Below are 26,272 nucleotides of genomic sequence, written 5' to 3' on the forward strand. Positions count from 1 at the left end.
ATATTGTCCTCAAAGTCAACATTCACCCCTTCACCTCTCTGGACATTTGGGTATTCTATCACAGTCACCGAGAAAGTATTTGTTTCCAAGTTACCCATGCGATTGCATTACATGTATTAAATTTGTAAGTGGTTTGAATCAAACATATTAGGAATCTGCATCATTTAGTAAAAAATAGTTAAAACAAAGAAAACAGTATAACTGTGGGAGGGGGAGCAGTTAAACAATAGGATGTGTTAAAGGATGAAAGTTAAAATAACGCAGTTGAAGGACTGAGTTTGAAGCCCTACAGTAACCTGTGAAAGTTGTGTGAATGTAGGAAAAGGATGTAGCTTCTCTCTGTCAATTTTTTCATCTGCAAAATGGGCATAACAGTAATAACCACCTTCAAGGGCTGTTGTAAGACCTAAACACAAGGCACCTGGGTAGCTCAGTGGTTGAGTGCCTGCCTTGGGCTCAGGTGGTGTGTGATCCCAGGGTCCTGGGATCGAGTCCACATCAGGCTCCCTCCATGGAGCCTGCTTCTCCCTCTGCCTGTGTCTCTGTCTCTCTTTGTGTGTCTCTCATGAATAAATAAATAAATAAATAATTTTTTAAAAAGACCTAAACAGAGGGGATTGCGTTTGGCCCATGAAGGTCTACTGCTATTTCCACTTTCTATCTCTGACTCACTATTTTCCTGGGTTTAAAATAGGAATGATAACCTCCAATTTGTATGACTCCTAGGGATGAGCTGTTTCAACATTGAAGTACTGTATAATATGGGAAAGAGAATTATGTCCTGAGGTCTTACAAATAACGTTGTCATGACCCTTGAGCTATAACAACTGCATAAATATGATTTATGTAATGATAGCAATATCGAAAACAACTTACTTTGTAGATGACTTACGTAGTATTGAAGTAATTACTACACATAGGTAATTTATCGCTAATCACTGGACAATTACTGATGTTAATGATGACACCCCTAAAATGTGCTATAACCAGTCACTCTTACATAATAGTAATTATTTCAGAAGCTATTTATTTTATCTAAGTATAAATTTTGATTGTTCACTCACATGAACAAATGTATGCACTATATTTGATCCGTCTGACCTATATCTGAAATGAAAAAAGATAAACAATAAAATAATGCAAATATAAGGGGTTGCCTGGGTGGCCCAGCTGGTTAAGGGCTTGTGTTCTGTTTAGGTCATGATCTCAGGGTCCTGGGGTTGAGCCCTGTATCGGTCTCCCTGCTAGGCAGGGAGTATGCTTCTCCTTGTCTCTCAAATAAATAAATATAATATTTAAAAAATGCAAATATAAGACAAAAAGATTTCTAAAAATAGTACAGGAAATCTTTATCTAAGAAAATGTAGGCGATCCCTGGGTGGCTCAGCGGTTGAGCACCTGCCTTTGGCCCAGGTTGTGATCCTGGAGACCCGGGATCGAGTCCCATGTCGGGCTCCCTGCATGGAGCCTGCTTCTCTCTCTGCTGTGTCTCTGCCTCTCTCTCTCTCTCCCTGTGTCTCTTATGAATAAATAAAAGAAAATCTAAATAAATAAATAAATAAAATCTAATTCAAGTCCCATTTGGAGAAGTTAGTTATCTCAAAATAAAATATGCATTTATTATGTGTCTAATATTGGTTGGTCATTATATTAGTCAAAAATCAAACATTATTACGTTTAATCTAAACACTGACTCTATGAAGTAGGAGCTAGTAACTTTTCTTTTTTCCTCCCTTCTCTTAGATAAGAAGAGATTTACATTCAAGACTCAGGATTGTTGTGAGTATATCTGGTCAGAACCAAATCTGTCTTGGGCTTCTATAACATAATAGAAATACTTAATTTATAGTATAGGCATTATATTAAAATGTTTCAATAGAATCATTATTCTTGATTTTCATAGATTCTTATTCTTATAGTACATAGTAACTGTGCATAGTAATATAAAAAAAATCGAAAATAAGAATTTCACCCATAATGTGAAAAAACTAGGAGCACCTGGGTGGCTCAGTTGGTTACTTGTCCAACTCTTTATTTTGGCTCAAGTCATGGTCTCAGGGTCCGGGGATGGAGTCCTCTTCTGGCTCTGGACTCAGCAGAGGGTCTGCTTGGGATTCTCTCTCTCTCTACCCCTACCCCCATCCCCTGTGTTCAGTCACATGGACTCTCTCTCTCTCAAAAACAAAACAAAACAAAACAAAAAACAAAAAGCAACTTTCTCTTAGTAGGACTCTTATGTGTTAACCTTTATATATTTGTTAAAGCAACTGTCAGCGATCGCACTTCTTTTTATTTCAAGGTTAAACATGCTTAGCTCTAAAGAACTAGGAATATTGATATATCCACGTATTTATATAACAAAAACTCCAAATAAAAATTTGGGGTTTTATTGGTTTGATTTCTCTAAGTAGATCAGTTTGGTGCCTGAGAATAGACAATACAAATAACCTTTGTGCCATGTAATTCCCTCAGTAGCGTTATTCTAGAATAGGACCTAATGGCTTTTACAATGTAAATGCTTTACTTATTTTATTTGTTGGTCGGTAGTGCTTTTCGAAATATTTTGCATTGCCCTGTATTCATATATAATTTCGGTTCCACTTTTATCCATTATATATGGTGATTTTGTGTGTGTGTGTGTGTGTGTGTGTGTGTGTGTGCGTAAAAACTCTGTGCCTATTTTAGTCACTTGGCTTTTCCTCAGGTAGTGGCATATGTATGTGGGAGGATACTTGCTATGTAAAATGAATACAATCAATCATACCACGTTCCCTAAAAGCAATCTCACGATCACATGGGAGGGACCAGGGCAAAGAGACCAGAACATCAAATAAGGATGCAAACTTTAATTTAAAACTGTTCTGCAGGTGAAGAATCGAGTTGAATTCTTTTGAGAATATGCAAGATTGCTAAACTCTCTAAAGAAAATAGCAAAAATGTCATAAGTAGAAATAGAAGTGGGATATAGAGGTAAGAGGCCCTTAGATTCTAAGATATCTTTTCCAGATTCCCTCATCCATTTGTTCATTCATTCTTTAACACACCCATAATTCACTCTTTATTGAGCTGCAACTCTACTCAATTAACTCTAGTAGGTCCTGAATATTCAGAGATTAAAATGATTTTTTTTCACTTCATCAGGGGTTCAGATACAAAATAGATTTGTATTGCAAAATAGATTTGCCCTATGAAACTATTCTCTAGCATGTCAAGGGGGCCATAATAAAATGGAGGTTAGTATGAGACTGCGTGTAAGAATGCAACAAAAATCTATCATATTTCTACCTCGAGAGGTCTTGGGTGATGTGGAAAAGAAGAAGGTGGAGGGAGAAGTTAAGGAGCCTTCGAATGGAAATGGTATTTATGCTATATTTCAAGGAATAAAGCAGGAGTTTGCAGAGATGGGTAGGAAGAGTTTGATCTCAAGTGCAGAAACCAGCGATATCTGATGAGACCTATGTACTGGGCATTATCGTTGGAGCTGGGAATATAATGGTCTGCGATGGTTTCATGGTTCCATGGTTATGAAGCCTACAGTCAAGAGTAATTGTGCCCGATAATCTCCTTTGTGCCAGAACCACCATCCCTCTCTTCTGCTCCGTTATGTGGCCTGAAAAGCTTATTTCTGTGGGTTTCATCATTCTGGCACCCCTGCCCTCTGGCTTGTAGTTTTACTTGATTAAAGGGAAACCCTGAGAGAAGATGAGAATGTGGATTAAAAGGAAGATCAAGGCATTCCTAGCCCACATCCCAACCTGTGATCCTTCTGTACCAGGTGGAATTTTTTTGTCCGAGACCCCATGGCTCAAGTGGCAGCCATGGCAACCATAGCTTCTGTCTCAACTTTGCCTGGATTGCAGTCCTAGAGCCAGGAACAGGCCCCAGAATTTGTAGGATTTCAGATACTTTTGCTGCCAGAAAACAAAATGAATCTTTTCACATAAATCAGATCATAGTAATTTTGATCAAAGTGTTCAATTACTATCTATTTCACTCAGAGTAAAGCTCAAAAGCTTTATCATGATCAATAGGCCCCGCAGTGTCCCTCCTTCTCCTCTCCCAGCTTCTACAACACATATCACTGCAGCCCCCCACTACACCCTGTTCACCTCTCCTCTTCTGTCTCCAGTCTTTCTGTTTTCCATTTGCTACACAGTTCATGCTTTAGGATCTTCCCATTTAGTGTTCCCTTTTCTTGAAAAGCTCATCTTATTTCTCCAAAGCTTAATCCTACTCTTCCTTCAGGTGTCCCCCCACTCATCCAATCTCTCCAGAGAAGCTTCCCTTGACCATTATATGCTTGTGTTTTCCTTAATCATTACTCATCTCAATTCTTCTCTGCAGCACTTACCAACAAATTATTTCTTTTCTTTTCCCCCAACACATTATTTTTTATCTCCATACTAGTTTTTTTAGAATTCATTCTATCTTCTCTGGCTAAATTTCTCTGGAGGAGAAATATTTGCTTTTGTTTTCCCATTACATAATCATATGAATATTTATTGAAAGAAAAAATGAGTGAATAAAATTTCCATTATTTCTTGAGAAGAGTAGTGGATTAGAATTGATGCATTACTTGTTTTCTAAATAGTATTATTTGTTCTAATATTATAATAAGGGAATATTTCTGTAGACCCAAAACATACTTTTTTGTTAAGCCATACATCTTAAATACAACTTTTACCTTTCAAGATCAATTTTCTTTTTATTATAGCATATTTTTAGTACTTCTACAAATGAGATACCATGTTGATAGATTGTCTTCTTTTATATTTCCTAAAGACTTCTCTATTTTATATTAGCACTGAAATAATGACATAGCTAGTAGAATTCTAAGGAACAGTTGTCTTTCCTCCTTGACTATTTATCTTTTAAAAAGATGGAAACAGGGTAGCCCAGGTGGCTCAGCAGTTTAGTGCTGCCTTCAGCCAAGGGCCTGATCCTGAAGACCCAGGATCAAGTCCCGCATCGGGCTCTCTGCATGGAGCCTCCCTCTCCCTCTGCCTGTGTTTCTGCCTCTCTCTCTCTCTCTCTCTCTCTCTGTGTGTGTCTCATGAATAAATAAATAAAATATTTAAAAAAATAAAAAGATGGAAACAATAGGATAAAATATATTTTTTAAGATACAATATCTCTTATAGTTGCCTACATATCTACAATTTCCAGCATTCCTAATATTGTATGTAGATTAACATTTCTATCATTTTCCCTCTGCCTTCAGTAATTCCTTTGATGTTTCGTTTAGTGCAGGTCTGCTGATGATGATCTATTTTACCTTTGTTTTTTGAATGATATTTGCATAAGCATTCTAGGCTGGGAACTTTTTGTCTTTCGGTATTTTAAGAAGCAATTCTACTCTCTTCTGTCTTATATCACTTCCAAATTCTACTTCATCCCTATGTCTTCCCTCGATCTGTATCTAATGTGTCCCTTTTTCCCTCTGTCTGCTTGTAAGATTTTCTTGCCATCACTGGTTTTTAACAATTTGATAATGACATTCCTTGTTGACATTTTCTTCATGTTTCTTTGCTTCGGGTTGGTTGAAATCTTTAATAGGTGAGCATATAGTTTCATTAAAGTTTAAAATTACTCCTATTTCAAATATTTTTCTCTCACCCCTTTCTTTCAGATTTCCATTACACAGATCATTGACCACTTAAATGTGTCTCACAGTTAACTGATCATTCATTAATTTACTTTTCTTTTTTTTTTTTTTTTTCTCTGTGGTTGATTTCAGACAGCTTCTACAGGCAGGTCTTCAGTTCAGTATCTGGTGATAATCCCATCCAACATATTTTTCAGCTCACTAAGTATATTATTTATTTTCAGGTGTCCAATTTGGGTATCTTTTATATCTTCCATAGCTCTTCTTAGCTTACTTTTTCTCTTACTTTTTTGCATATATGAAATGTGTTGAATAATATTATCTAATAATTCCTTCTGTCATTTCTAGGTCTGCTTCTATGGATTGATTTTTCTCATTAGTATGTGTCGCATCTTCCAAATTCTTTGCATGCCTCAAAATTTTGATGGGATACTAAACATTGGAAATTTCAACTTTCAGAGGCAGAATATTTTCATATTCCTACAAATCCTATGGTTTGGTTCTGTGAGGCAAAAAATCACATGGAAACACTCTGATTTTCAAGATTTGCTTTTAAGCTTTTTAAGTGTGAGAGTAAAACGAACTTTTTATCTAAGTCTTTGTCTCACCTCTGCAAGTGATAGATACCACTTCTCCCTTTCCACCCTGATTCATAATTCCATCTTCTTAATATAGGGAGACAATGAAGGTTGGCTTCAAAAGTCCTTATATTGACCTCGCCTGAAAACTCCTTTTTGAAAAATAGGTTGAAACAATCATACACCTCACTGTGTTGTTTCCACCATCTCAGGGATCACTGTTCTGTACTGCTTAGTATGCAATGTCCAGTGACTGCTATTTCATGTGTCATTCACTTTCTTTATTTCAATGATGGTGTATATTTATTACCTATTACTCTATCTTGGATGGAATTGGAAAAGTTGAAGAATAAAAAATATAATTACATGAGCAAAAATGATTTAATCATAAAAGGGAAAATTTCACAACTATTGAAGTCTTAACATGGAATCTCATAAATGTGTACTCTTAAAAAGTATGACATACATATATAGAGAAAGAGAAAGAGGATTTAGAATCTCAGAAATCAATAAATTTAGTTCACAAAATTTAGTAGTGGTTATGTAAGCTTTGAGCAAATAAAAATAAGTATGCTCATTAGGGACCACATACTTTTCCAGTCACCAGATTGGGAATAGACATTTTCTAGCTTTCAAACAATATTTACCAATTAAATCCAGTTAAATTAGTAGGCTACAAAGGAAACCTCAAAAAATCAAATATGTATAAATATATAGACTATCTATTTATATATGTATATAGACTACACATCTACAAAACTATAACAAAAAAGAATGAATAACAAATGGAATCTTAGGGGCATCTGAGTGGCTCAGTTAGTTAAGTGGTCAGGTCTTGACTTTGGCTCAGGTCATGATCTCAGGATTCTGGGATCCAGCCCTGCATGAGGCTCCATGCTTGGCAGGGAGTCTGTTTCAGGATTGTCTCTCTCTCTCTCTGCATCCCTCCAAATCTCTAAAATAAATAAATATATGTTTAATAAAAATTGGGACAATTTTAGAAAAAAAAAATATTACATTACCAATCACTGATAGAAAAAAAGGAAGAAAAAATATTTTGAGGTAGGAAATTTGGCCGTAATAGAATGACAGAAAAAAAAAAAAAATTCCTAAAAACCAAAGCATGTGTGATTTTTCTTGTTTCTTTTTAATTTTATTTGATATTTTGTTCTTTAATCAATATGAGTTGATTTTAAAATTATATTTACTTTCAGAATATACATTTCTTTATTTTTAAAAATATAGCTACCTGTCATAGAACCACTTCAATTATAAGTTTTATTACTACTGGCATAAAATTGCTCATTTTTTTAAAAAAATCCAAAATAAGTAAACAAGTACCCAGATACAATAACATGGTTAAAAGTGACCTGAGTAAAATAGAGATTTATTTAAATTTTTAAGTCTTACTTAATGAGCCTATTCATCATACCGATTGCTGCTTCCAATGTATTTCCATTTCAAAAAAAGTGAGATGTGAAATTAAGCTTTTTCATATATATTTGAAATATGAATCTCACTGAATGTGGAGTCTTCATAAAATAATTATAATTTTGCAGGCCATTTAGATTATTTCCATTTGTTTGGTTTTGATTTTCTGAAAGCATATTAGCAATTAAACTGATTTTACACTTGGACAAAACCATAAGTACAAGATAAGTAGGATATCACTGCATTTCTTTAAAAACACTGAATAATAATTATGTTGTAAGCTTTACTAACTTCTTAGTTTAATTATGCTGTATTTTCTATAATAGGATAATGCTAAACAACCATCAGTAGGAAATGTGCTTTGAGCTGTTTTCTTCCAGCAATTAGTAAGGTGATTGAATATCCACTAAATAAAGTGGGAGAATTTGTAAAGACCACTTGGGAGAATGTGTGCATTAAACAAGCATAGTCTTTCTATAATCACTATGCTTTAAACCTAATTAAACTCCAGAGAATCCAATTAAATGAAGGGGAAACAATAAAGCAATAAAATGATTTGAGGATAAGTTTGATACTTGTAATCCAAAATTCTTTAAGAGTTAAACCCTATGATTAAAGTTTTAGGAAAAGGTAAATGGACTACTTGTAAAATGGCAAACTCTGAATTTCAAATTGAACTGCAAATTCGACTACTATATTAAACCATTAAACACAACTTGAAAAAGAATAGTTATTTAAACACTGGTTTCAGTAATTGAAAGATAATTTGATTTTTTGTCTTCTTGCATGAATGTATAAAATATATATTTTATAAAAAATTTTGATCTCTGATATAGTAGTTTAAAAAAATCAAACAAAATAATACTTGGTGAGACCATTGGGGCATATATAATAACATTTAATTACTTAAGTTAGACAAGATATGGGGAAGATGGCAGTGAAGCAGGACCCTAGACTTACCTCATCTTACGAATACAGCTAGGTAACTATCAAATCATCCTAAACATTCAGAAATTGATCTGAACGCTGGCAGATCTCCATAATTAAAGGTAAAGAAGAGGCCACATCAAAAAAGGTAGGAAGTGTAGAGACTCAGTTTGTAGAGAAGGATTTTGGCAACTGCAGGGGGGATGGAGTGGGGGTCACAGAGAAAGGTGAGAGACAGACTAGCACACAGGGGAGTCTGTGGGGAAAATGAATCCCCATAGCAATGGCTTGGAGAGCAGGAAGAGCCACATATAGTGAGTTCTTGCAACCAGCAGGGCTTAAAGCCTGATGTTTTAAAGGTCAATGAGTTTGGCTGGGATAGAGCCCAGAGGACATTGTACTGTTCTTGGAGAGAAGATGGGCAAACAATCTGTGATCTTGCAGCAAGGACTCAGCTATCTGAAGAGTGTCTGTGGCATACACTGGGAGGCTATTCACTCATCTGGAGGAGCATCCAGAAAGCGAGCATAACAGAGAGACCCCTCTGGAAGCAAAGGAATGTCTGGCACCATTTCCCACCCTCCCTCCTCCTCCACATAAGCACAGGGCTATCTGTAGGACCCAGCTCAACACTAACACTTGCTACCTAACTTGCTTATGCCATGCCCCACTCCCATGCTCCTGTGAAACCACCTCTCCCAGTAATGCTTGCCTCAGTCCCAGTGATGTGTGCCCTGTCTCCCACTAGACTGGCCCAAACCCCTGCTCACCCCACATCTCCTGAAAGGAGAATTTTGGTGGCAGTTATGGCAGGTCTCATTAACAAATAGACCAGAACACATCTTCTTAAAATGTCCCACAATCAAGCAAGGGACCAAACACTGCCCACAAAAGGCAAAAAGAGTCTCTTCAGACTACTGACCTGAAAGATAAAACAGCCAGTACAAAAGAGCAGTGCACAAAACACACATTGGAGACACTCGTAGAAGTGCCAGGCTCTGGGGCACAGAGGATACTACATGGCAGGACAGTATAGGACCTCTTCTTTATAAAGTCATTACCCTCAAGAATAGGAGATACAGCTGATTTTACTAACAAAGAGAAATAAGCACAGAGGCTTAGGCAAAATGAGAAGACAGAGAACTGTTTCCCCAATGAAAGGACAGAACAAGGCTATGGCCAGAGAGCTATGTGAAAGTTATAAGTAACATACCTGATGGAGAATTTAAAGTAATGATCATAAGGGTACTCATTGGACTTGAGAAAAGAGTGGAAAACATGATTGAGATCCTTAACACAGAGATAAGAAATAACATAGCAGAGAGAAAGGGCTCAGTAAGTGAAACAAAAAACATGCCTGACAGAATGAACAGCAGGCAGGAAGAAGCAGAGGAAGGAATTCGTGATCTAGAAGACAGAGTAATGGAAAGTAATCAAGCTTAAAGACAATGAAAGAAAGAAGAAAGAAAGAAAGAAAGAAAAAGAAAGAAAGAAAGAAAGAAAGAAAGAAAGAAAGAAAGAAAGAAAGAGAAAGAAGAAAGAAAGAAAGAAAGAAAGAAAGAAAGAAAGAAAGAAAGAAAGAAAGAAAAATTTATGCAAAATGAGAATAGACTTAGAGAACTCGGTGACTCCATCAAACATAATAACATTCATATTATAGGAATCCCAGAAGAAGAGGGAGAAAAGGAGGCAGAAATATTATAGCTGAAGTAATAGCTGAAAACTTTCCCAATCTGAGGAAGGAAACAGATCTCCAGATTTATGAGGCACATGAATTCCCATCAAAATCAACAAAAGCAGATCCACACCAAGATATATTGTAATTAAATTGGTAAAATATAATGAAAAAGAAAAGCAGTAAGATGAAAGACAGTAACTTACAAGGGAAAACCCCCAAGGCTAGTAGGGGATTTTTCAGCAGAAACTTTCCAAACCAGTAGAGAGATGCATTCAATGTGCTCATGTATTCAAAGTGCTGAGTAGGAAAAGTCTGCAGCCAACAATACTCTATCCAGCAAGGCCATCATTCAGAACAAAAGGAGAGATAAAGGGATCCCTGGGTGGCTCGGTGGTTTGGTGCCTGCCTTTGGCCCAGGGTGTGACCCTGGAGTCCCGGGATCGAGCCCCGCATCGGGCTCCCTGCATGGAGCCTGTTTCTCCCTCTGCCTGTGTCTCTCTGCCTCTCTTTCTCTCTCTATGTCTATCATGAATACATAAATAAAATCTTAAAAAAAAAAAAAGAAATAAAGAGTTCCCCAGACAAACAAACTTTAAAGGAGTTCATGCCCACTATACAAGCCCTGCAAGAAATATTAAGGGAGACTCCGAGTGGAAAGGAGAGACCAAAAGTGACACTATAAAGATAGAAAACACAAAAGCAGTAAAAATAAATATTTCTGTAAAAATCAGTTAAGGAAATCACAAAATAAAAGGATGTAAAATATGACAACATATACTAAAATGTGGGGAGGGACAGAGGAAAGAATGGCATCAAATTAAAATCACCATCAACCTAATAAAGATTGCTATATTCATAAGAGGTTATATACAATCCTAATGATAATCATAGATCAAAAAACACTAATAAATATGCAAAACTAAAGGGAACGAAATTCAAACATATCACTAAACAAAATCAGCCAACCATCAAAGAGAGAAAGACAAGAATGGATTAGAGAAAATTTTCAGGAAAACCACCAAACAAGTAGTAAAATGGCAATAAGTACGTATCTATTAATAATTACTCTGAATGTTAATGGACTAAATGTTCCAATCAAAAGGCTAGGGTGACATAAGGATAAAAAAAGAGACTCCTCCCTATTCTGCCTACATGTTTCTAAATTAGTCTCCTGAGCCAAGGGGAACAAAAGCAAAAACAAACTATTGGGATCCCATCAAAATAAAAAGCTCTGTACAGCAAAGGAAACAATTAGCAAAACTAAAAGACAACCTAATTAATGGGAGGAGATATTTGCAAATGACATTCAATAAAGGGTGGTATACAAAACATATGAAGAGTTTATAAAACTCAACACCCAAAAACTAAGTAATCCAATTAAAAATGGGCAGAAGACTTATAAACCAGACATTTTTACAAAAAAAGATATGCAAATGGCTAACAGACACATGAAAAGATGTTCCTCATTACTTCCTACCAGGGAAATGCAAATCAAAACTACGATGAGATATCACCTCATGCCTGTCAGAATGGCTAACGTCAACTCAAGAAACAGCAGGAAGGATGTGGAAAAAGGGGAACAGTCTTGCATTATTTGTAGCAATGCAAACTGGCATAGTCCTGTGGAAAACAGTGTGGAGGTTCCTGATAAAGTTAAAAATAGGTCTATCCTATGATCGAGCAATCTCACTATTGGATATTTACCCAAAGAATACAAAGACACTAATTCAAAGGGATATAGGCACACCTATGTTTACAGTAGCATTAGTTATAGTAGCTAAGATATGGAAGCAGCCCAAGTGTCCGCCGATTTATAAGTGGATTAAGATGCGGTCTATATTTATAATGAAATATTACTCAGCCATAAAAATGAATGAAATCTTGTCATTTGCAATGACATGGATGGAGCTAGAGAGCATAGCGCTAAGTGAAATAAGTCAAAGACAAAAAAGAATATGCTATCACTCATGTGGAATTTAAGAAACAAAATAAAGGGGCAAAAGGGAAAGAGAGAGAGAGACGTATTAAGAAACAGACTCTTAAAAATAGAAAACAAACTGATGGTTACCAGAGAAGAAGTCAGTGGGGGGATGGACAAAATAGGTGATGAGGGTTAAGGAGTGCATGTCCCCTGATGAACACCAGGTGATGTACGAAATTGTTGAATCACTATATTGTAAACCTGAAACTAATAAAACACTGTATGTCAATTAACTGAAATTAAAAACTTAAAAAGCCAAAAAATTAAAAATAATCATCTTAATTATTAATTATTTAAATTAATTTGCTAAGACTTAAAAATCTATCAAATATTTCAGAAAAATTGGGGCATCTGGGTGGCTCAGTGGTTGAGCATCTGCCTTTGGCTCAGGTCGTGATCCTGGGGTCCAGGAACTGAGTCCCGCATCGGCCTCCCCACAGGGAGCCTGCTTCTCCCTCCGCCTGTATCTGTGCCTCTCTCTGTGTCTCTGATGAATAAATAAATAAAATATTTTAAAAATAAGTAAAATAAAAATAAATAAAATTAAAATATTTCAGAAAAATCAAGAGAAAACTAACCTTTTCCTGAGATTATCATTTAGAAATTTAAAAGTATAATGTGTTCTTTTTATAATTCTCATATTTATTTATTTATTTGTTTCCATAATTACTGGTATTTAGTGTCTCTGCCTCTCTCTCTCTGTGACTATCATAAATTAATTAATTAATTTTAAAAAATACTGGTATTTAAATGTGCATGTCGAATATAGAAACACATCATGATATTTCAGGCACATATCAATAACAAAAGTAAATAATATCTTATTAAAAATTGCACTATTAAACTTGTTCAAATTAATGTTCCTTTCCTTTATTAAAGATATGATTAACTTACTGTGAGTGAAAGTCACAACCTAACTGATTTTACACGTGTATGTGGATTACTTCTACCTGATATTCTTCATCTGGACTACTAATTCACTTGGCAATTTCATATAATGACAATTTTATCAAGACAAAAATTTTTGAAGCTTTTTGAGTTCAATGTGACAACATAGAAGTTGTATACAGCTTTTTCCTCATCATCCTAAAACAAAGCATAAAAAAAGGAACATTTGTTCCATATTTGATGACAATTAGAGATGTCTCTTTCCCCAGATCATAAAAAAATGGAGGAAGGGAGAAAGAACAAGTAACAATGAGATAATGAATGTAAAACTGGTGTGTGTGTGCGTGTGTGTGTGTGTGTGTGTGTGTGTGTGTGTAAACTGGTTTATATCATGGAACTAAGTAATATTTCAGGAATTGGAGGCATCATGCACAAAACAGAAGGAAGATATGGAGAGTGTAGTGGTGGAAAAGTTTGTAAGAGCATAAAATCTGACCTTTATATTCACACTTACATCTTGCACGACTCAGCAAGGAAAAGCTCCTATATTAAGCCGGCAAGAAGGCTCCAAGGATGATAGTGGTAATGCCCCACGATGAAAACAGGAAAGTAGTTCCTTTGACAGGTGAGGAAACAAGTTCTTTCATCCACACAGGGCCCAACCTTCACAGGCAGCCTACTGGAGGCTATTTTTATGGATGATCTAAATTGCTCGAGAGAAAAAAACTAATACGTAATGATACTTGACTTTAATGATTTCTGTATAAAATGCAATACACTGGCTCTCTTTTCCTAGAATTATGAGCCACATTCCTCAGATTCCCTTATAAATAAGTTTCTGGAATAGGATTTAACCTCACAATTTACTAAATTTTGAAAAAGCAGAAATGGGGTAGAAATTATCTTTCGGATGTTGATGCTATATAGACAACGCTAGTTGTGAAATATGATTGTTGAGAAAGTTCAGGGCATCTTGATCCAGGGGCGCCGTGTCTACTAATCATCACCAGGGATGTGCAAATTTCCTTGTAATAGCAGCAGTGACTTCCTGCCCTGTGTTGGAGGTTTCATCGTGTGTCCTGGAACTAACAGTCCAAATCATCAGGCTGCCTTTTCCTCCTCCAGACCTTCAACCAAAATTTCAACTACCTAATTCCTTCTGAAATCCCTTCCTACTTATAAAGGGGTTTATATAACCTGCAGTGAATCCAAGGGATATAATCATTAAATTCATTAAATAGCTTACATTGAAGAACATTCGGTAATCTCTCTCTCTCTCTCTCTCTCTCACACACACACACACACACACATACACACACGATACACACAGGCAGAGATTGTAATCAGTTCTTTTGTGCTTCACAATTTGATATGAATGAAAAAGCAGAGGACTCATTTTATATGAGCCACAGTTCTCACCATCGTAATAGTCAGAAAATGTTCTCTATAAAACTAGAGTCCAGAGAAACAAAAGTATTTAGAAATATGGAGGCAAATACCCCTGAAAATACCTGTATTTACCAGTGAAAGTATTTGACTCTGGAAGCAGGTGAAATAACAGGGGCATTGGGAGTTTTATATGGAACTTTCGCCAGTAGTTGAATTTTAAGATTATTTACCTTAAGGATTAGATTAAAAAAAAATAAAAAGGAAAGAGAGTAGTGTTAAAATGAGTATGTCTCAATATATTTTAAACACAGAGATGTTATATGTAATTTCACTTACAGTATGTATATCGTCATAGGGTGGCTACTTTCTAATCTATTACTATTTGGATAAAATTATAGTAATTAGTTTGGTAACAATAATTACAGTGTTACATTTTTAGACTTAATATGATAATGGATTTCATATAAAATAGAAGTCAAATATACAACGTGTTGCCAGCAAACAACTTTTTAAAGAACACGCCCTTTTATATTTCCCACAATGTGGATTTGACACTCCATACTGATTTAGAAACTAAAGGAATCAAAATGAAAGGGCTTAAAATTGAAAGGAGAGGAGGAGTCGTTTATTGATTTCATTTTAAATAAAAACCTTGATCCCTAAAGACATCAGCAAATTCCCTTATTCCATCTCCTTTTGAATTTTAGATACAGTAATTGGAAAACGTTTGTGTCTATTTGGGATAGTAACAAAAAGATATCTATTTCCCAATTTTTAAAATAGACCTTCCTCTACTCCTCATGACGTGGGTCTACAGGTAAGAAAAATGCCATTAATCTAACTATATGACTCCAATCACAATTGATTAAAGTTATTACTTATCTATTGTCAGTTACATAAAATATCACTTATCTGAGATTTCTTTGTTCTAGGCTATAAAAGGCATTGATTTGTTTTATGTTTACTTATTTTTCTAAATTGACAGTTTATTGCTTAAATATAGGACATTTATTATTTTTGAAGTATGTAATATTCTGTGCTGATAAGTAGAATAAGTGACTTACATGAACCACATTAATTTCCACAGACACTAGAAGCTCATGAAATACAGCTTTAGGACTATTAACATCTCCTCATTCTTCAAGGCATTCAGGATGCCACAGCATGAAGATTTTTGAATTAACAGTAGGAAAGTTAAAAAAGTATGCTGTGTGTTTAGATGTGAAGAAGATAAATATAATCATAGCATCTGGATGCTAGTGGGAAGTCATCCCACTGTGACTCTTGCCTGAGAATAATTGACTGAATGAGTAGATCTGGGGACATGCAATAGATTAAATTCCTGGGGTTGAATGAACTTTGTAACCTTATTATTGGTGACTATTTTTTTGTAAAGAAAGTCTAAATGTTGGAAAAAGTAGTTGTAAAATTTACAATGGTGTAAAATAATAAAATTTTAATATTGTTTTTGTTGGCCAAACTATTAGTTTTTTAACTCATTTATGTTTATATATATCTAATATATTATACATAATAAATATTATATATATAGAACGAAATTAGACATAGAAAGAGAATGGGGGGAGGGGCAGAGTGAGGGAGAGACAATCTAAAACAGCCTCCATGCCTAGTGTAGAGCTCAACCTTGATCTCACAACCCTGAGATCATGACCTGAGACAAAACTCAAGAGTCAGGTGTTTGACTGAGCCACCCAGGCACCCCTTTTATTAATGTTTCTATTTAAAACATATTTAAAATAAGTTTCTTTTTACAAAATAAAATATTAAAGAGTATGTTTATAAATTTTATACTGGTAATTAATTTGCATCAATTGTTAAATACGTTAATAATCTTATATACATAAAATGTCTAAATTCTTTTTTTTAAAGATATTTATTTATTCATGAGATACACACAGAGAGAGGCAGAGACACAGGCAAAGGGGGAAGCAGGCTCCATGCAAGGAGCCTGTGGGAGACTCAGTCCCAGGTCCCCAGGACCAGCCCTGAGCCACCCACGTGTCCCTGGATGCTTTTTCTCAGTCACTTTTTCAAATTCCTCATTCACATGACCTCTAAATATTGTTTTTCCAGGCTTTAAACATACTATTACTTTTATCTATTTATATATATTTTTTCTCCTGTGTTGATCCCATCACTTTTCATAGTTTACATATTCACTTGCATGTTGATGGCTTCTAATTAATAGATATATTTTTTAAAGATTTTATTTATTCATGAAAGACAGAGAGGGAGAGAGAAAGAGAGAGACAGAGGGGGGCAGAGACACAGGCAGAGGGAGAAGCAGGTTCCAGGCAGGGAGCCCGATGTGGGACTCAATCCTGGGACCGCAGATCATGCTCTGAGCCAGGACAGGTGCTCAACAGGAGTCCCTTAATAGAAATTTTTAGACCTAAACTTGTGGCTCTTTTTACACCAAATCATTTACTCTTTCTCTTGACTGGTTGTTCATAAACACTTTAAATTTAATATTTCCAGAAGGGTGGTACCTCTTGTTTTTAACAACTAAACATGTCCCTATCCTATTTTCCCCATTTCAACACATGCCATTGTCCTTCACAGTTGTTCAAATAGAGATATTTTGTTTGCTCACTATGCGTCAGGTATTTTGAGTATTTCACTATTCTTCAAAACATACAACTTTTGAGTTACAGATAATCATTCTGATTTTAAAAACTAGGAGCTTGTTGTTCAGAAGGCTTTAGATGGATGCCTGGTGACTCAGTGGTTGAGCGTCTGCCTTTGGCTCAGGTCATGGTCCCAGAGTCCTGCGATTGAGTCCTTGAGTCCCACATCAGCTCCCTGCAGGGAGCCTGCTCCTCCCTCTGCCTGTGTCTCTGCCACTTTCTCTGTGTCTTTCATGAATAAATAAATAAAATCTTTTTAAAAAGGCTTTAGAAAACTTTCCAAAAAAAAAAAAAAGAAAGAAAACTTTCCAAAGTCACATACATTTTATACCAAAACAACCCCTCCCGTGTTACTTTCCACTGATAATTATATAAAAAATTTTGGTGTAACACATTTTAAAAGAAACATAATATGATTCATGATTTCAAATTCATTTTTCCCTTCAAGTGAGGCATCTGGGTTTCTGGGCATTTATTCTAGCAATTATTTCATTGCTCAAAATATTCTAAGCTCCTCATTGCATAAGGGTACATTTTGCATTTTTTTTTAAAGGATCAAAATTTTAGTGAGTATATTTTTTTCAGAATTATTCTGTTATGAGAAAGATCTAAAAGCATTTAAAAACTATTACAATTATGGAGTCTAATTAAAAATGCAAAAATAAGATCTAAAGATACAATTTAAAGTATTGAAGAATTTGGATGTGTTTGTGTATGTTTGTATTCAACTATGTTTTCTTTCAATGTAGTCATTTGAGAGATTGCGCATTACAATAATGCTCCTTTGCTTAAGTATTTTTGCTAATTATTTTTGAGAATTGTCTAATCTGACAATTTATTAGCTGTAAAAATTATTAATAAATTTGCATTCACTTCTCATATTTGGATATAAAGTCATATATTCTAAGTTATAAAAAAGCACCTCTCTGTTTAATCATTCATTTTTATCTACTTGTTCATTCATAAAACTGTACAGGGCAAAATACAATGCAATTGGGTGTAAGAAACTATTTGGTTTTCATTACTAATATAGAGCCAGTAAGGTGCTAGCTATCTACCCTCCTGCATACCGTTAGGTAAATGAGTTCCTATCTGGCTGACGTTTTAGAAAGAATAGTTGCAGGCTTTTTTTTGGTGATTGTACAACTTCTGTTGAGATGCTACCTATAGACTTGGAGCTTGAAGGAAAGAAAATCTCACATGTTCTCAGGAATCTGTTCTTGCTTTTTATTTTTATTTTTTAACAATTTTATTCATTTATTTATTTGAGGGAGGAGCAGTGGGAGAGGAACCAGCATGTTCCATGCTTAGCTTGGAGCCCAACACAGGGTTTGATGTGAGGCTCAATCCGAAGACACTCAACCTCATGACCTTCAACCTCAAGACACTGAGGCCATGATCTGAGCTAAAATCAAGAGTTGGACATTCAGCTGACAGAGCCACCCAGGTGCCCCTGTTCTTGATTTTTAAAAAGCTGCCTAATCCATAAGAACCTGGGTGACCCAGTCAGTTGAATATTTATTTGACTCTTGATTTTGGCTCAGGTCGCCCCCTACTAATTCTCTCTCTCCTCATTCTCTCTCTCTCTCTCTCAACAACAACAACAAAAAAAAAGCTGTATAATTCATTCTGGAAAGGAAGAGGGAAAATAAATCTTAATATTATATACCTTTGAAAAGTCTAGTTTAATTAAAATAGTAATAATAACAACTGCCCTTTTATTATGATCTAGCCATTCTGTGCACTTTAGAGATTTTACCTAATACTTTCCTTTCTATACAACATTTTTTAGTTATTCTTTCTTTTCTATTACAAAGATAATCAAAGTGAAATTACATTAAGAAAGTTAGACAAGTTTATATGGTTAATAAGGGGGAATCATTTTTTAAGATGTTATTTAGTTATTCATGAGAGACACAGAGAGAGGCAGAGAGAGAAGCAGAGATAGAAGAAGCAGGCTCCATGCAAGAAGCCTGATGTGGGACTCGATCCCAGGACTCTGTGATCACGCCCTGCGCCGAAGGCAGATGCTCAACCGCTGAGCCACCCCCAGGTGTCCCAAGAGGGAATCACTAATACAATTAGGTCTATCCACATCCAAATCCAAGGGAAATATAAAAGAGAAAGAAAGAAAGAAGAAAGAGAGACAGAAGAAAGAAAAAAGAAAGAAGAAAGAAAGAAAGAAAAGAAAGAAGAAAGAAGAAAGAAAGAAGAAAGAAAAGAAAGAAAGAAAGAAAGAAAAGAAGAAAGAAAAAGAAAGAGAAAGAAAGAAGAAAGAAAGAAAGAAAAGAAAGAAAAAGAAAGAAAGAAGAAGAAGAAGAAGAAGAAGAAGAAGAAGAAGAAGAAGAAGAAGAAAAAGAAAGAAAGAAAGAAGAAAGAAAGAAAGAAAGAAAGAAAGAAAGAAAGAAAGAAGAAAAATAAAACAATGCTTAACTTGGATTAATGTATCATTCCTCAAATTACTTAACTATAGAAAACTTTTTCACCCCAATAATCTTTATTAACATCCTGTAGAGGTGTCCATGGGATGTTCTTTGGGAGATGAGAGATTCTTAACTTACTCATTTTGAAGACAAATAAACTTAACTGGCTATATTAAGTTTTTGTCCAAGGTCATAGAGAAAGGTAGAACCAGAAAAGCATTGCACAATGCTTAGAACATAGTAGACATTTGGAATATTTGCTTTTATCCCTATATTTAAAATATTACTGATCCTCAATGTAATACCTTCCCACTATAGCATAACTTCTTTAATGAACCACTAGTAATGAAGAAAGACTAATGAGTTAATTCCATAAAAAAATAAAGGGATTTAAACTATCACATGGGATTATTTTATGTCCTGGATTACTTCCTGGCATCCCTTTATAGGTATTACCTCATATAGTTTTTTAAATGATTCTATGAAATAGGCATTATTTCCTTTCCTTTCACAGATAAGAAGACTGAGGCAAAACTATGTCATTTTTCAAAATAAATTATTTATAAATGACATGTTGCCTTATTTGCAGCCAGATTTGACTAAGTTTATAATCAAAGAGGGATAGGAAGACAGTTTGAGAGCAAGAGCAAAGTAAGAGAGAGGAACAGCAGGGTTTTCCCTCTAAATAGGTGATTTCATGTCTCAGCTAAAGCAAGAAAGTAAACAATTAACCTCTCAGCAGATACAGACAATTGCAAGAGTTGTTAACCCAGAGTGCACACTGCGCCATTATAGGGAAAACTCATGAGGTTTTAGATCCTCAGGGAGAGTCAGGTAAACTTAAAATTAAGAAAGTGAATAATAACATCAAAAAAGAATATGAAAAAGGATTATTATTTACTCTTCAGCAGAGTGTGAAGTACTAATGGGAAGTACGCAGTGTATCTTACTCATTTACATTTCCTCACTTTTTAATACAATCCCTAAGACTTATTAGTCTTTCAATGTGTTTGTTTGTCTGGACTTTTGTTTTTCCTAATGCATGAAAAATTTTCTTGTTTTCACTCATACACATAATTTTCAGTACACTTGAGTAATATGAGAGGAACAGTAATATCCTAAAACACTCCCAGTAATCATGTGATTTATAGCTTTATTCTGTGTTGGTTGCTGATTAAGACCCCTATATGAAATCTGATATCTTAGAATTCTGTGATTCAAAGAAAAATATATATGTGCATAGTAAATGACTGTCCTCTGATTTAGATTTTCATACCAAAGGAAGAAATAATCTTTCCAGAAAACTCGACAAATGGACACTGCATTACAGCTAGGATTCTGAATGGACAGGTAAGGTTCACTCAACCAGATTTCCATTAAAAAGCTGATTAGCAAAATTAAATTACCCAAACAAGAATGTAATTCACATTCACATGTTATTTTTATGTCAAAAGTAATTTAAAAATTCATTTGGGGGCAGGGGCACTTGGCTAATTTACTCTGTAGAGTATGCAACTATTTTTTGTAAGATTTATTTATTTATTTGACAGAGAGAGAGAGAGAGAAGGATTGAGAACACAGGGAGAGAGTCAGAGAGAGTCTGAAGCATACATTGCACTGGGCATAGAGTCAGAGGATAAGCTTGAACCCATGACCCTGAGATCATGACCCCCTCCAAAACCGAAAGTCAGATGCTTTACCTACCCAGACACCCCAAAGAACAGGCACTCTTGATCTCAGGATCATGAGTTCAAGTACCACCCTGGGCATGGAGCCTAGTTTTAAAAAATTAATTTTTGGAGAGCTCAAAAACATAATTCATAATGATATTCTATATGATGTGCCAGATGTGCTCCTGGGCCAAACTTGAGTCAGGCTCCTCTAAGCCCTCTTCTCACCTAGGCCAGGACCTTAGCCCCACGCCTTACCAAGTCTGCGTAGCTCGCTTTTAGCAAAAATTATGTTAAGTCAGTTTAGAAAGAATCTTCATATCTGATCACTCTAGTGTGTCCTTAGCAAGAAGCCTGTTAGGCCCCTTTAGTAAGAACTCTAATTTTCCATCCACTGACCCCTTCAACATGGTCCTTACACAAAAATCCCCTCTTTTTCTTATTGGGTCTAGAGTCGAGCACAGTCTCCTCCCATTTTGCAACAGTCATGCATGGTTCTCACTGCAATGCTTTTAACATACCCTCTTTCTGACTTAACTCCAATTTTTTCTAATACAACATAAAATTTTTACTCTTTTTTTCCCTTAGAGTAATAACTAAAATCATATCTTCTTCATTTCTCCTTTAGAGCAATTTGAACATTTCCCTTCTCAGCAATTTTGAAAATTTATTATAATTATTTATATAATTATTTGTGTGAATAAAATGTGACTATTCTGTTCAATACTTATCCCATTGGAACTACCAGTATCTTGCAGATTGTATGGGCACTCAATAAATATTTTTAAAACATTAATAGAAGTACATTTAATGGCTGTCTTGGACCAAGAAGATGTCATATCAGAAAATGTAATTATCCTTTAACAGTGGAGTAGTCATAAATGTTTATATCGATTTATTTTTTATATAGTTAGGAATTATTTATCAATATATGACATATTTATATCAGTCTAATACAGGGTCTTAGGGCTTACCTTTCTTTCTTTCCTACCTTTAAGGTAAAGTTATGAAAACTGACAAAATTTGACAAAGAATTACCTGTAACTGCTTTAGCCCCATTGTCTTCCTGGCTCTTTTTAAAGCCACTCTGAAAAAAAAATTAAAAAAAAAAAAAATAAAGCCACTCTGGACTTTCAGACAAGTTGTCACAAGTGTCAGAAACTTTTTTTCTTTATAGATGTGAAAATCTATAAACTACAAGCTTGAAGGCTGAATGTTTCTGGAAAAACTATTAGACACATTTTTACAATGATAATACAATACAGATGAGAGTAAAAATATTAACCTTACTGGCTACTCAAGTGCACACAAAACTTATGTATAAATGTTTATAATATTTTTATTTATGATTGTCAATGCCTTCAACTGGTAACCAGACAGTGATTCATACAATTGAATACTACTCAGTGATACTAAAGAATTAACTATCGTGTGAGGTACACAAAGATGGATGACTCTCCAATGGATTTTACTAAGAAAAGGACCCCAGCATGAAATACTGCATATTACATGATTCCATTCTTATGAATTCCTGGCAAAGCAAAACTGCAAAAACACATAACTGATCAGTGGTTGAGAGGGGTTGAGGATGGGACAAGTGATTGCCTGCAAAGGAGCACAAGTGAGTTTTTTGAGATGATTCAGAGTACATTGTGATTGTAAAAATCATAAAAATGCACAGTGAAAATGATGAATTTTACTGTATGTAAATTATTTTTAACCCCCTCCCCAAAAAGACCACAAAGTAAAGTATCTAAAAGTGATAAAGTCCTCACGAAGAATTGGCTGAGAATATAGTGCAAGCAATGTATGATTATTTCTAATTACAATCTAAGACGAAATAAGGTAATACGGTAAAGATTAACAATTTATCAAAATTAGTTTTCTTTTCGACTTGGACACAAGTTAAACTATATTTTCTGGGTTCCCTCCGGATTTGATCAGGATTTGATCTGGCCATGTTGCACTGTAGCCAACAGAATGAGAGTTGGGGAAGTGTGTGGAGTTCGCAGGTTTGACACTCTTCCATGCTCATTCTCTTTCTGCCACTTTGACAGAGAGCACTGGTTGACTCTGGAAGTTATGTGTTGTTGAAGATATTGCAGCCAAACAATGGAATGAATTCTGTATTTATTTTGAAAAATTTAAAAAAAAGTGCCTCAGAATTGGAATTTTCTGCAAAGAGGAAAATTTGCAAGGATGTGTGAAGACAAGCTAAACAAATACAAATGGAAAAAAAAAATACAAATGGAGGGGCAGCCCGGGTGGCTCAGCGGTTTAGCGCCGCCTTCAGACCAGGACCTGATCCTGGAGACCTGGGATCAAGTCCTACATCAGGCTCCTGCAGGAGCCTGCTTCTCCCTCTGCCTGTGTCTCTGCCTCTTTCTCTCTCTCCTCTCTGTGTATTCTCATGAATAAATAAATAAAATCTTCAAAAAAATACAAATGGAAAATATATTTTCCAGTGAAACTTTAGTCCCATTAAATAATTTATTTTCTGAAATCATGAATGATGACCATTCATTTTTGAGAGGGAGAAAAATTAAGAAAAACTTTTAAACTGATTGCATACTCTTGTTATAATGAGATCACTTAAGGTAATTTTGATCTTTCATCTATTTTTGTTTATTTGAAAAAAAAACTGCAACTTCCTGTACATATTAAATTTGTGAATAAATTGTGAGGCAGAAACATAGAAATTCTAGTCACTAGACTATTTTTAGCCTATTATTTTATCAGTAGTAAAGAAATAATTAGCCAAGTCACATTCAGAATCTAAATCTTGTTTTTTATTGGAACATATATGTATATAATATATATGACATAATATATTGTATGGTAACAAGCAACTACTAGAGATGTAAGACTATGTTTTGGGATCAAAGAGCTCATTTATGGCAAGAATGAAGCTCAAAATTAAGTGATATTAATAAGAAAGCCATGAATTAGCATAATCAATTAATATTTAGTTAAGGAATAGTGTAAATAAGCAGCAATTAGATTATTCAGAAGTTGTCTCCATGTGTTAATTATCTTTGTTTAGTCAAGGCTTAGAAGACTCTTTCAGATGTTATGGATGCTCAAAAAGCATCTCCAGATGAGACGATTTTCTAAGGATCAAGGTAAAAGTACACAGGATACCAACTCAATGAAAGTAGAAAGGATAGGCCAGAAGCAATCATGTCAGGAACAGAGAGGAGCCACATCTAGTCGTGCACAAGAAACGATCTTCCTGTTCCAGCTTCCAAACTTCTTAGATTATTTTGAGGTTGGTGCTCTCCTTGAAGCACCTGGTGTCCTATAGATGTGATTCAGCATTTGGTGACACGTGGCTAAAATGAGTAACACAAGAAAGAGAATCAGCAACAGGTGCTGGTAAGCAACTGCAGATTTGATGTACAAAAATGAAAAATTCTTTTCTTCCTACTTATCATGCTGTCACTTATATTCAGATTTTTCCACTCTGTAATAATTTTATGAGATACCTAATAGAAGTTTACATGATTTTTCTCTATTTTTCTCCATTTATTTTTCTTCTGAAGATTCAAACCACTGTAATTTTAAACATTAGTAGCATTAGATGAGGTAAAAACTCAGTGAAATTAGGTGATTTTCTCAAAGTCATAGATTTAGTAATAGTAAAGTCTGTATTTAAACAAGATGGGAATGTGGAGTGGAGGGGAGATGGCCGATTGTGGCAAGAGCCTTTTGTGCTGAGTTTTTTCTGTAGCTTTACTTGCTGTCTTGGTCCACTTCCCCCGAGAAGCAGAAGCTGAAGCTAAGACATAGTTTATTTGGAGAGGTCAATATCCACTGGCAGGTGACAAGGAAAGTGACCCAGGAAAGGGAATGCATCCAAGAGGAATACATTCTGTAGCCTGCGACATGGAGCTTTCCTACAGGGCCAGTCTGGGAAATGATGAAGGATACATACTGTAGATGTAGCGTGGCCAAGAAGAATGAGAAGAAGAATACTGGAAACCCCATACCTGCCTGGTATTGCTGAAGGTCTGCTCTCTGCACTACAGTATTTTCCAGTCATTTCCATCCTTCTTGTAGATTCACAGTGTGGGTTTCAACAACCCAGGATATTTGTCATATGTGATGTGGTACTGACTATTGGAAGTATGATAGAAAATAGTAAGAAAATTCCAACAGGTATAGATTTAATACTGACAGGTCTACCCCCCAAATCCATATATTATATAATACTTTGTAAACACTTGGTGAAGGGACGCCTAGGTGGCTCTGCAGTTGAGCATCTGCCTTTGGCTCAGGATCTGACCCCGGAGTCCCAAGATAGAGTCTCGCATCTGGCTCCCCGCGGGGAGCCTGGTTCTCCCTCTGCCTGTGTTTCTGCCTCTCTCTCTCTGTGTTTCTCATGAATAAATAAATAAAATCTTAAAAAAAGAAAACACTTGGTGACATTGGTACTATTATTATTCACCCGGCACACAGGAAAATAAAAAAAAAATCTGGGAATGCTTAATAATGTTCCCAAGGTCACACAATCCAGAAGTGGAGTAGACCTAGAATTCCAAATGAATATCTGAGTTTCAAATCTGTGGTCTAATCACTTTTTAAACATTTTTTTCAAAGATGCTAATTTATTTTAGTTTTATATTATTATTTAATTAATTTTGAAGGCTAGTCTATTAATTTTAACTGTAATGTGAAATAAAAACATGATATGTTTCTTTTTTTCTAGGATTTTTTTTTTGTCCCACAGGTGGAAACTGTGCCTATGAAATTGGAATCAATACATTTTTGACTTAATTGGCTAAATTCACCAATTAAATCAAATTGTACAACAACTTGACATTCAGAAATGTCAACCGTATGCGTCCAGACTATTCAGGTCCCCTCCGAATATTCCATGGAAAATCACTACATCCAAACCATATGCTCTGATGTTTTAGACAGTTCACCTATAATGAGTACAGAAGACAGGAGTAAAGTAGAATGTAAATCTAAGACTAAATTAGAACTTTAATAATTTGAGAGAAGTAGGTAAATCTAAAGCAACCATGCTATACAGGAAACAATATCTGTTT

General features: G+C 35.2%; 1 long non-coding RNA gene across 1 annotated transcript; it reads left to right on the top strand.

Moving 5' to 3' along the window:
- Positions 1–1,741: 1,741 nt before the first annotated feature.
- LOC118354603 (uncharacterized) lies at positions 1,742–21,981 on the top strand. The gene is made up of 3 exons (XR_004815442.2): positions 1,742–1,779; positions 20,815–20,898; positions 21,847–21,981. It is a non-coding gene; the product is annotated as an uncharacterized LOC118354603 (long non-coding RNA).
- The last annotated feature ends 4,291 nt before the right edge of the window (positions 21,982–26,272 follow it).

This window comes from Canis lupus, chromosome 4 (genome assembly GCF_003254725.2).
Source record: "Canis lupus dingo isolate Sandy chromosome 4, ASM325472v2, whole genome shotgun sequence".
NCBI lineage: Eukaryota > Metazoa > Chordata > Mammalia > Carnivora > Canidae > Canis > Canis lupus.